This window comes from Lycorma delicatula, chromosome 7 (genome assembly GCF_047948215.1).
Source record: "Lycorma delicatula isolate Av1 chromosome 7, ASM4794821v1, whole genome shotgun sequence".
NCBI classification, from domain to species: Eukaryota; Metazoa; Arthropoda; class Insecta; order Hemiptera; family Fulgoridae; genus Lycorma; species Lycorma delicatula.
Genome location: NC_134461.1, coordinates 37,188,889 through 37,201,039, shown reverse-complemented (window position 1 = coordinate 37,201,039; position 12,151 = coordinate 37,188,889). Strand labels below are relative to the sequence as shown.

At 27.1% G+C, this 12,151-nt stretch overlaps 1 pseudogene; it reads right to left on the bottom strand.

Moving 5' to 3' along the window:
- Positions 1 to 3,740: 3,740 nt before the first annotated feature.
- LOC142328492 (U2 spliceosomal RNA) lies at positions 3,741 to 3,849 on the bottom strand (annotated as a pseudogene).
- Positions 3,850 to 12,151: the final 8,302 nt, after the last annotated feature.

Below are 12,151 nucleotides of genomic sequence, written 5' to 3'. Positions count from 1 at the left end.
GATACGCGGAACACATTCTCGTTTGAACAAAATAGCATTCAAAATTTTCATATACTGAACTAAGAAGTTCCATTAGGATAAGCCATACACATATTTTAAATAATTTTAAATAGATTCGACTTTCAGTTTGATATTAATATTTTCTTAACACCTAGCTCGGAGAAGTCACAGATAGGAAGAAGAAATTCTAGAGCTACTGGAATTTATGATTGTAAATAATATGAATCTACGCTGGCGTAGACACTCTGGAGTGTTCTCAAAAACTTGAAAACTAACATATACGCTCAGCTAAAAATCGAGTTCAACCTTCGAAAAATCAGTTTTTGACTCGCCCTAAAATTTATTATCTGAATTTGTAAAATATTTAAATATGTAACACGATTAAAATATACAACTACTGCAATGCAAAAAGTGAATGATGAAACTCATGGATTTTGCTGTGCTGAGAGGAAACTGATTTTTGAACAATTTTAATATTCTCCTTTTTTTTATCCGGCTTCCCTGGGTCGGAACGGCGTTCAAGCAATACTCAACCCAAGGGGGCCGATCTTCGATTCACCTCATTCGCCTGCCTCAAATCACTGAGGGGGTAACCGGGCCCGGCTATACCGTTCCCGGATCCCGCCACAGTAACCGGGACTCGGTCTTTCTCTTCTTTTTTATATTTGTACCTTGCTCCAGTCACGAAATTCTATTACTTTCCTCTGAAGAATTTCCGTGGCCAAACCGTCTATAACATTCCATTCTACCACCCCTTGTAACATATAGCTTACAGTATTTTCGAGCATTAACCATCCATGACCTGCTCTCTCTTTACATCCAATCCATCTGTCATATTCATAAAATGTATGGAAGATGAATCTACTAGGCCAAATATATACAGTTGTGCATCTCTCACTTCCCAAATCGGTGTAAATATTCACCAAATTCTCCATAGCCGGATGAATTCAATAATCTTCTGGTTTCATTAAAAGTATTCTTTCTGGAACAAATCTTTTAACTAACATTTTATTTCATCCTGTAAGTTGTAAATAACAATAACTCTGAGAGGAAGAGCAAGCACATAATTACTAAATACTATTTCAATTTTTGATATTCTGTAACACAGGCGAAGCCGTGATGGGGGATGCTAATATATGTATTTATATATATATATATTTTTTTTTTTTTTTTTTTTTTTTGTCGATTGTAACCTCTGGTATTTTCAAGGAAGATTAATATAAATATTTAAAGAAAAAAATTTTCCTTATTCAATATAGCAGTGTGTATTCCTTAATCTTTGAGAAATAAATTAGTTTATTTTTTTAAACATACACTAATTGCATTTATTGTTGACTTTTAATTCGTAATTTTCATGGTTTCTTTAAAATAATACTCTACAAATTAAAAGAAAGAAGATAATTTAATATTGATAAGTTTTAATATATTTTTACAATATGTATTCAGTGTAATAGGAAATTGTTTGTATTATTTAAACAAAAAATATTCTTATCCCTTTAAAAGTAAGTAAAGATTATTTTAATCAACAGAAGAAATTACATACAATTTTAAAAACAAATTAACTGTCCGCAGCTTGTGCAGAATAGAACTAAGAAAAAAACTGGTCGTAATCTTCGTATTTTTCAGTTGCATTTCTTCTGTTCATTTATTTTCTTGTTCATCATCATCATCATCCCTTCTTATATGTTCTTCTACTAGTGTTCCTTTTTTTCGTTTCTTACTTTTCCTACTTCTTCATTTCAGCTGCAATTAAACGCTCATCTAATAAAGGGAGAAGGTCGGTATATTCGTCATTTTCAAGTTATATATATATATATATATATACTATTAAGAAGAACTGGCTACTTCCAATCTTATATCTAAAAAAAAAAAGTGTAGACTTCAAGTTATTTTTCAATTTGCGAACGAAATTAAACTTATTCGTTAAGTTGTTAGATCTACATCAGTGTCAGTCATATTTTTTTTTTATTTTCAATAAAATTTATTATTACATCTTCTAGTTCATTTTCCTTTGTCTTATTTCCCTATTTTTTTACCCGTCAATTTGTCTCGTAATTTTTTTTTGTTGTTTTTGTTAACCTGCATTAGGATTTATTTTCAATTTTCCTTTTTAGTACAGTGCAGTTTTCCTTCAGATAGATAATATATAATTTTACAGGAAATATATAGTACAGTTTTATAGATAGATGATATACTATCTGTTCTATCAGTTTTATTTATATTGATGTACTGATATTCTCTTTTTAAATGACTCACAAATTTAATAATCCTTGTTTTCATAATTATCAACATTTAAATATATATTTACATTAAAAAAAAACGTTAACAATAGTTATTTATTTTTATGTATAATGATGTTTATTAAACAGCATTATTCTTTTAAGTAAACATTAAAGTGTACCTCCCTAAAAGTGTATTTTAATATGTTATTTACATTACCAGTATCTTTCTTATCCTTGGGTCATATTTATAGCATCTAAAGTGTAAGAAATATAATGAGGTCAGTCAGAGATGTTTTCTCTGAGAGCGTTGATGAACAGTAAAAGTATCCTTTGTATCAGAGAATGTTAAGTTTATAGCGGGTTATTTTAATAATTTTGGCACGTTGATGGTCTATTATATAATCTAATCGGTAAATAAATAACGGAAAATCATTTCAATTCTTTTTTCCTAGATAACCTAGCATGATATGCTTGTTATTCTTGACGATGACTTTACCGTTGGTCTATAATTAATTTCACGTCGACTAAAATCGTTAAAATAATACAATCGTAGGAAAAAATGGAAGAAAACCTGATGAAAAAAATAAATATTAAAATATTTTTAACAATTCCGTTATAGTAAATTTTAATTTATAATATTGTATTTTTAAATAATTATTTTGTAACATGTTATATCTGTTTTCAGTTTACTAGTTAAATGACTTCAATATAAGTGCATGAAAATTGTTGGAAGTTTAATTTAATGTTTATTTTTTTTAATGTAAAGTTTTTTCGCTTTCTTTTTTATTAAAACCGAATCAATCCATTAAAAACATCAAAGTAATGTATCAAAGAATTTTAAAAATTACGATATAAAAATTTTTATTTATCTATAGAATATTAAAAAAAAAATGTATAAAAATGTATATATATTAAAATCTGTTGCTTTCCTCTTGAACTTTTAATTACCAGATCATATTTAAGCCTTTATTTTTATTTATTTCTCTTCAGAATATTTTTTTCTGAAATTCTATGGGTATCGACTTGTAAGGTCATTAGCTCTTGTAACATGTTTAAAATTAGAATAAAATTACAAACAGGGTCATCAGATATAAGAGTGACCCTTACATTTAAATAAAACACAAAAATAAGCATAACCAAACAAATATTTAAATAGAATGCGCGCGCGCGCGCGCAAACACAGATACATACAAAAAGGATATAAAGACCTCTTACGTTTAAAACACAAAATGGAACGTAATTTTAAACACATTTAAATAACAAAAATTCTAGTCAATAAATTGTGTAAGGCCTATTTTCAAGTGAAAGAGCTTTCATGTAGGAGAAAATAATACAAAACTGACTCGTAGAAGGTTTATTACAAACGGGTTAGTTAACCGTGGCGTGAAGGTAACAAGTATTGTTTCTTCTATGCTATTTTCCAAATCAGTAACAATATTATTTCTTAATCCATATCTCTTATGAGTTTTTCAGGTATTGTACACGTTCCGATTTTTTTTTTTTTTGTATGGCATTTACACAAGATTTTACAAAAATCAGTCCAATATTTTGACTTGGGTATTACAGGCCTATTAACCTGATAAGAACAGATACCACTTTGATCTTAGCCAAAAGGCTGAGAAGTAGTAAAACTGAGCATAACCATGAGATTTTGTTTTATTGATATATTTCTTTTTAATATTTTTTTCCTCTATTTTAGTGCTTTTTAGTGTATCTATTTATTTAGTTTTATAAATTCCTTTAATAATTCCGTTGAAGTTTGTTTAATAACTAAAATATATATTTAGTTTCTGAATTTTCCTTTATGTAAAACATTCTTCAGCATCATTTTATTTTTATTTCTTTTCATAATAATTTATTGCCGCATATTCTGTGTAACTTATTCCTAAAACTATGTTATGTATTAGAAGATTTATTTTCTGGATGAAGAATCTTCAGTTTTCCGGTAACGTGATTTTAATTTCTTTTTACATTGCAAAAACTTTAAAGGATGTATATTTACTATTTTATATAGTTTTTAAAGCAATAATTTATATTTTATACTGAAACATAACTTTTTCTATGGATAATAAATAAAGAATAAACTATAACTTTTATTTAATTAGTATATTAATAGTTGTTTATTAACTATTATGAAAGGCTTTAATTTAAAGAAAAATAGTGTAAATATTTTAAACAGCGCAATAATTAATAGTTTTATGAATAGGAATTTTCAAAATATTTACGAATTTTTAAAGGCAACAATAGGATACGGTTCAATATTATACCACTTTTTACTTTCCTAGTATCATGGCTTTAGAGTTACGCTAGAAGAAGGAGAGCATGATAATCAGTCAAAAAATGGTGTATGAGTTTTTGCATTTCTCGACGTTTCATTATCCTGGGATCACAAAAAAAATAACGAAAAAAAGTGGGTCTATTGTTCGTAGGTACGTATGTACTATGTACTTAAATATGTACGTGTGTTGGCATTTTTGAAGCTTAAAAACTTTTGACTGGAAAAACCGATTTTGATCAAATTTGGCACGGAGAGTCTTGTACCTGAGGCAATTCGTTGGTAAACGTTTGGGGTTAATATCTCCAGGGGATGGTATAGATAGTTTCTTTGGGGTCAATTTTTTCACAAGTTTGCAAACATAACCTCCCTTTATAGTAACTTCAGTGCAAACGTACATGTTTATGTTATCATTTAAAACAAAAGTTACCCTCGAATTCCCCCTTCCCCAAAAATCGAAAAAAGCCATCTTTTTATTTATTGCATATGTTTAACTGATTTTTTTTATAACTTTCTGAGGATAGTAGTAGTGTAAGTGCCCCATAAAAAAATATTTTGGGGGCAATATTGGGGGATTGGAGGATATGATCAAAGCTTAAAAATATCGATTTTTGTAATTCTTTAAAACGTTTTTAGTTTATTTAAACTTTTAATAATAATAATATCGATAAAATATCATCATAATTCACCAGTATCTGGAAAGTGTAAAAAGTTTGTTTTCTACTTTTATAAATTACCTTTTACTTAACATAAGTCAGTTTTATTTTGTAAAAAAAAAAATGATTAAAACAATTTTCTTTTTGGTTTGTTAATTTTTTTTAATAAGTTTTATGTTTGATTTAGTTGATAATTGATAGAAGGTGTTCCAGAAGGTTAAATATACTTAGAACATAAAAGTTACGATACCGTTTATCTAACACGGGGAAGGAAGGTTTCACAGAATAACTGCAATCGAAACTATTAAATCCTCATCTTATTATGAATTTTAAATATCATTCTGTACAAATATCACCATAATTTTTGTATTTATGATAATAATTCATTGAAAATTTTTTTAATTTACCTAAAGTAACTCTACTACATTCATGGATATCAGAATTCAAACTTTTAAAAATTTGTTCCAGATTTAATTTAATTGTAATGGAAAAAATGAAATTACAAAATATTTTTTTCTTAATAAACACAAAAAAAAATTGTTTATCCGGAATAATACACTTTTTTTTATAAACTAGGGAACAGTTGTAATTTTTGTAATAATACTGAATAAAAATACATTTTTATTGCCAAAAATATAGTTTTCGTTAAGAAAAAATTACATAGGAATTGAATAAAATATGAATATCTTGTCCCTTTTTTAAAAATTAAACTGGTTTTTAAGAACTTTGTCATATAAACAATCGAATACAGTTATGACTCAAAATTTTCAAAATGGACATATAAGACGTATACGCGCATGCGTATCTTTTTCATAAATGAAAAAGATACGCATGCGCAATACGCTAATACAATCCCTCCATCAGTACCAGTTCATCACAGCCACAATAAAAGTACAATCGATGAATATTTTACACTAATGGAAAATATATTTTACAAGAAGATAAACGAGAATAATTCTTAATTAAAATTCTATCCATTTGCTAGGTTAGTAAGTTATTAATTACACAATCAAGACTATTTTTTTTTTTTTATAATTAAATAATGGATATAATATTACCCAATTGTTGCATTGTTACCGTACCCAAATTACACCCAAAAATCACACAGTCATAAGTAGTATCCAACGGTAGCCATTAATTGAACCGAATATATTAAGCAATAAGGTATTAAATCTGTACTATTATAGAAAGACGAAGAGGGTTATTTGTTTGTTAGGAGTAAACAAAAAATTACTCGATCAATTGCAACCAAATCTTTACCCCTGTTTCTTAGCATAACTGAAGTTTTTAGATGTATTTCATCTCGAAAAACCACCGTATCCATTGTTTTCAAATTTTTAGTGTACATTTGTATTACACCATGGAAGGTTTTAAGCAACAGACCAAGGCCTTAAAGGTCAAAATATTAAACCTCTCTTAAAGGTTAAAATATTAAAAAATATTCATTATTTCTTCTCATCCCAGGAAGGTGAAGTACTAGATTAAAGATATTCATTAAGAAGAAAAAAAGATAAATCCTTTTACTTCATTATCATATTTCTTACTCTATGGCAAAGAAATAAATTAAATATTTTTCATCGTCAAAGGTGTGTGTACTTTAGTTACCAATAGCTACTACTGTAATTTAGTTTTTTTTTTCATGTTCCTATAAAGCCTAACTACTTTAATTGTTATTTATCAGTATTATTTTCACAATAATGAGGATAACGAACTAACGAACAGTGCGGTAGTTCTGGGACCGGAGTCCTCTTGCTACACGGTAATATCGATTGAAGTAATCTCTGTGGCCCTGGGGTAGGCGCAGTGGACCCAAGAGACCCTGAGAAGCTCCTAAGTTGGCTCCGGGGTTCCCCTAGGTCGACCTTGCCCCTGAGGGTCCAGGGTTTGGCTAGTTTTATATATATATATATATATATATATATATATATATATATATATTAAATTCAGCAAGTTAAGCTCTTTGAAATTCAAATAATGTTGTTCAGAGTTGTAAACGATAACTTCACCACAGAGAGTGCCTTCATAAAAAATAACATTACTTTCATAGAAAGCAGTACTTAATGAAGCCTCTTGTGATCATATGCTTTTAAGGTGCGCGATAGTAAAAAAAAAAAAGCAATAGAATAGGTGATGTAAAGTAATAAATTTATGTACTCTTTCTTGTTGCTGAACAATAGTAATAAATATTATCTCAACTAAATTAAGGAAATATCTAGGGAAAAAATATTAAGAATATTATGAATATTAAAATATTATGAAGAAACATATTAAGAATTTTACTTTTTTTGGAGTTATCATAATTTTAACTGTAAACCTGGCATCATAGTATTCTTTCTAATTATCTAAGGGATTTATTTAAATTTTTATCGATAATAAAAGTTATAAATAGTTGACTAAGATTTAAATTCATTAATAAAAAAAAAGTTGTATTTTATTTTGATTTTTTGTAATATTTTTTAATTAAATCCAAAAGACTAAATATTCCTTACGATATAGATAAAGAAAAAAAATATTATCATATTAATGAATTTATTTTTTTCTCTTATTTTTAAAAAAAATAGAATATCTAAGGTTCCTCTTTTACACAAAGTAAATGAATTATTTAGAGGAGTTTATGTAACGTTGTTAAGATATCATTGTTAAATCATGGTAAAAAAGGCTCTCCCAGTGTATTCTCGTTAAAAAAAATAAGGTAAGTTTAACACTAGAATAACGTGGGATGGCATGCGCAAAAATAAATATCTCAGCAATCAACTTTTAAATAATTTAAAGATAAAGATGGCCTTGACTTCCTGCGGGAGAACATTAAAAAAATATGCTGGAACCACTGCAATAAAGGGGGATGTGAACGCTACCCTTGAGCTTTGTTCCTCCCTAAATCTGACGCTTGCTAGCCGGTATTATCATCGAGAGTGCAAGTTTACCGTCGTTTTACCCCCGAAGTAGAGTCTCAGAGTTCGTCTGAACCATAACAGGGGTTGAAGAAAACGTAATGTAGATGTAAATTGGGGCTGTTTGGATCATAACAAAATAGCTGTGATTTTCCGGGTTGGATATTCTTGCGGAAATTTCAACTGAATATAGTTATTTTTATGGGGACAACCAGAATAATTTCGCCAAGTAGAAACATCGCGTACGTGATTTTATTTTATTTACCTTCCCTTTTTTTTTTTGTTGTTGAACATTTTTATTACTATGTATCAAGTATCTTTTTATGGACGATTGTGCAATATAAAATGTTTAATTAATCAAAAGATTAACCGGATTACTGTTATATAACTGTATCCTAATAATTAACTTTAATACATATTCAGGAGAAAAGTAACCATTGAAATTTATAAAAATTATAAATTCGAGCTTAGAAATATTTCAAAAATAAAATTATTAAATATAATTTCAATTTTAACATTATCCGTCGACAATTTGATTAAATAGGTAAAAAAAATACCTATATGAAACAATAGTGAATGGAGATTTGTTGAAATTTATAGGATTAATCCAAGAATTAGAAAGGAAAATCCATTTTAATGTCCTTGATGATATACAGGTTTTCAAAGAGACTAAGAACATAAATTGTAGGTATTTATTTACAAATAAAATCCAGAAAATCTACTTAATTTAATATATTTAGTAGAGAAAAGACTATGGCCGCGAAAATGTTACATTATTTAAGTTTCATTATAAATAATTTTGTTAAATTTTTTTGCCAATTGTAACTAAATAACGTTCATGAATTTAGCGTACTAAAAACAACAAAAACGTTTACAACGAAAAGCTTCAAAATCGTGAACATTTTTAGTTGTTTTTTGAGTTGTGATTTTTTAACATATCTCTAACCCCAATGTTTTCCTTTTTATTCTCAAAACAAAAATATACAGTAACTTTAGATAAATCGTTAAAATAAAAAAAGTATAAACCGTTCTAACGAATGAATTGTTCGAGAAGTATAAATCATTCAAACGAATGAATCGTTCGTATGCTGCGCGCAGCCACCTGGCCCACCACGTGGTCTGCTCTGCGCCAATAGCAGCTAAAGTAAAAATGTAAGCATATACATCAAACAAACAACCCGTGAATCATCCTTTTTTTATGACTATGATTATAATTTATATATGTAGTAATTGTTTGTTCCGTATTACGTTTTACCGCGATGAACTTTCAAAAATAATTTAATGTAAAGTTTATTCGCTCGATTTATTTTGTTTAATGTCAGTTAATTTCATATCTTATCTCGTAGGTCAACCTTAAATAATTACCTTTAGTTTTCTAATATATATTGATTACTGATCAATTTATTTGTAAAAAATACAGAATTTAATAATTAAATACTTAATATAGATAAAATATTACATATGTTAAATAACTGAAAGAATAGAATATCTTGTTTGAAATTTCCGCATACGAAAAACTAGTGGCAGTAATTAAATTGCTATTAGTCACTTCACTAATATCTTAATGATAAAATAAAAATAATCTGAAAAACGGTGTTAATAATGAATAGTAAATAAAACAGGTATTTTACTAGTTCTGAATAAATTACTTTATAAAAAGATAAAGTAAATATAGATAAAAGTAATTAATACGAGGAAGTTAAAAATCATATCATCATAGTTTTTAATTTTTCTAATAAATTTCAGTGAACCTCAATTCACTTTCCTTTTATTTAGGTATTTTTTTATCTATTTATTCAAATTGCCGACGGATAAATGTTAAAATTGAATTTATATTTAAAAAAATTCTATTTGTAATATTTCTAAGAGAATATTTATAATTTTTGTAAATTTTATTTTAGTTACTAATTTTCTCTTAAAAATGTACTGGAGTAAATTCTTAAGATACAGTTATCTAACAATAAACTTATGAAATTGTTTGAAACATATTGATCTGGGATCTCTAATTTTTTTATATGAAAGAGAAGGAATTGGAATGATATTTAAGTGGTCTTTTCGGAAAAAATAAGGATTTTTCAGCGATATCAGTTAAAAACATATAACAAAATATTACACTATTTTCATACGTTACCAATTTCCATCTATATAATGACCAATGCTTTTGATTCCCGCTCGTTCAAAACAAAAAAAAAAAAAACAAATGAAATTTTAAATGAACAATTTTCAAATCGCTGGATAGGTCGTAGAGGAGCAATAGAATGTTCTGCAAGGTCGCTAGACCTGTCACCTCTAGATTACTTTTTTCGGGGTAGCTGAAACAAAATGTTTACAAATCAAAACTTGCAGATATTGACAAATTAAAAAGAAAAATAACTGACGAATCTGCTCTTGTACCACAAGATATGATACAAGTTGTAAATAGAAAATACTTGAGGTCAGCACACTGCCGAGCTGCAGAAAGGAAGAATTTTGAACATTTATTATAGAATGTATGCTTTCGAAATTTATTCCATTAGTAATTTACAATCGAAAACATTTAATTAAAATTTTAAAATAAATATTGTAATACTTAAATAATGTCTGTTAATATTACCGTTTTATCTCTTGATAATTATTAGTTATTAATGATTATTTAACAATATTATACCGCTGTTTAAATTAGTTATTATGTGCCTTATGAATGAAAAATGCAATAAAATTGTTCATGCAGTGCGTTTTATCTTTTTTTTTTGTTAACTCGATTTTTCTGTTATTGCAAATTTTAATGCTTATAACTCAGTAAAGGTGTTAATAGATAATCGGGTTTCTCCATTGTTTTTCTCGTAAAATTTTAAGTCGAAATCATGTGTCACATGTACACTTGCCTATTTTAAAAAAAATTGTTTTATTCAATATGGCGGACACAAATTAAAAACCCACCATAATACAGATTTTTTTAAACTTTTTAAAACGCCATTTCTTTCTACCTCCAAAAAAACAGTATAAAGCTGTTTCCATACTTAAGTGTCACTCTGTATTTTTAAAAGTTTAGATTTTAGTTTTTTAAAGTTGTGCGTGCGTGTGTGTGTGTGTGTGTGTGTGTGTGTGTGTGTGTGTATGTGTGCATGATAAATTTTTAATGAAACTTTAGTAACTAATGAATAAATTATAGCAACACTTTTATTTTATTTATTGTTATTTTATTAATGATAAATATTATAAATAAAAAATATCAACAAGTTTTTCTTATTTAAACAATATAAAACTTTATAATTAATACAACAGTGTTGAAGAATTAATTTTCTAGTCACTACATTGTATATCAAATCTTTTTTTAGCGTGGTACGCGGATAATTTAAGCAATTACTTTTGCATTAATTTTCAAACTTTATTAGAAAGCCGCTTGCTATAAAAGCTATTCAACTTTTACGATTTCACATTATTTTATGCTAGAAGGCAAAGCAGAGCTACTTTTATTATCGGTTTCTTAAATAAAAAAGAAAATTTAATAACAATATCATGAGCCGTAATAGCAATAAAGAAAGTTAAAAATTTTAATTGAATTTAATTTAATTACTTTTATTAATAAAATAAAAAAACAATCATCTCCTACAGTATAATTATTTTTCATTATTAATTTTCTTCTGATATTTTTATCATAAATACATAAATAAATGCCCATCTAAGAAGAACCAGTAAAAATCTTGAAAACATTCTGACCGTTTAAAATTTAAATCCTCTGTACCAGTTTGATCTCTTTTAGTAATATCCTCTTCGATTTAGTTTTCACTGTATTAGTGCCGTTATAATAAAAAAAAAATTATTATATTTGTAAATTATTTAACCGAATAAACGATTTCTTAGATACTAGTTCAGCTGAAAATCACTGAAAGGTTTTTCAAATACCAAAGAGTGTAAACACAATTAATGTGAATAAATACAAAATAAATATTATAAATAAATACTAGTAAGTATGAAATAACTTTATAATATTTGATAGTGTCTGAGAATACAGTTGTATATATTCAGATAAGTAATCAAGTCGGATACTTAAATAAAACAGAAATAAATAAAATATTAAATTCAAGCTAACCACAGATAGATAATAAACGTAAGCATCCATAAATT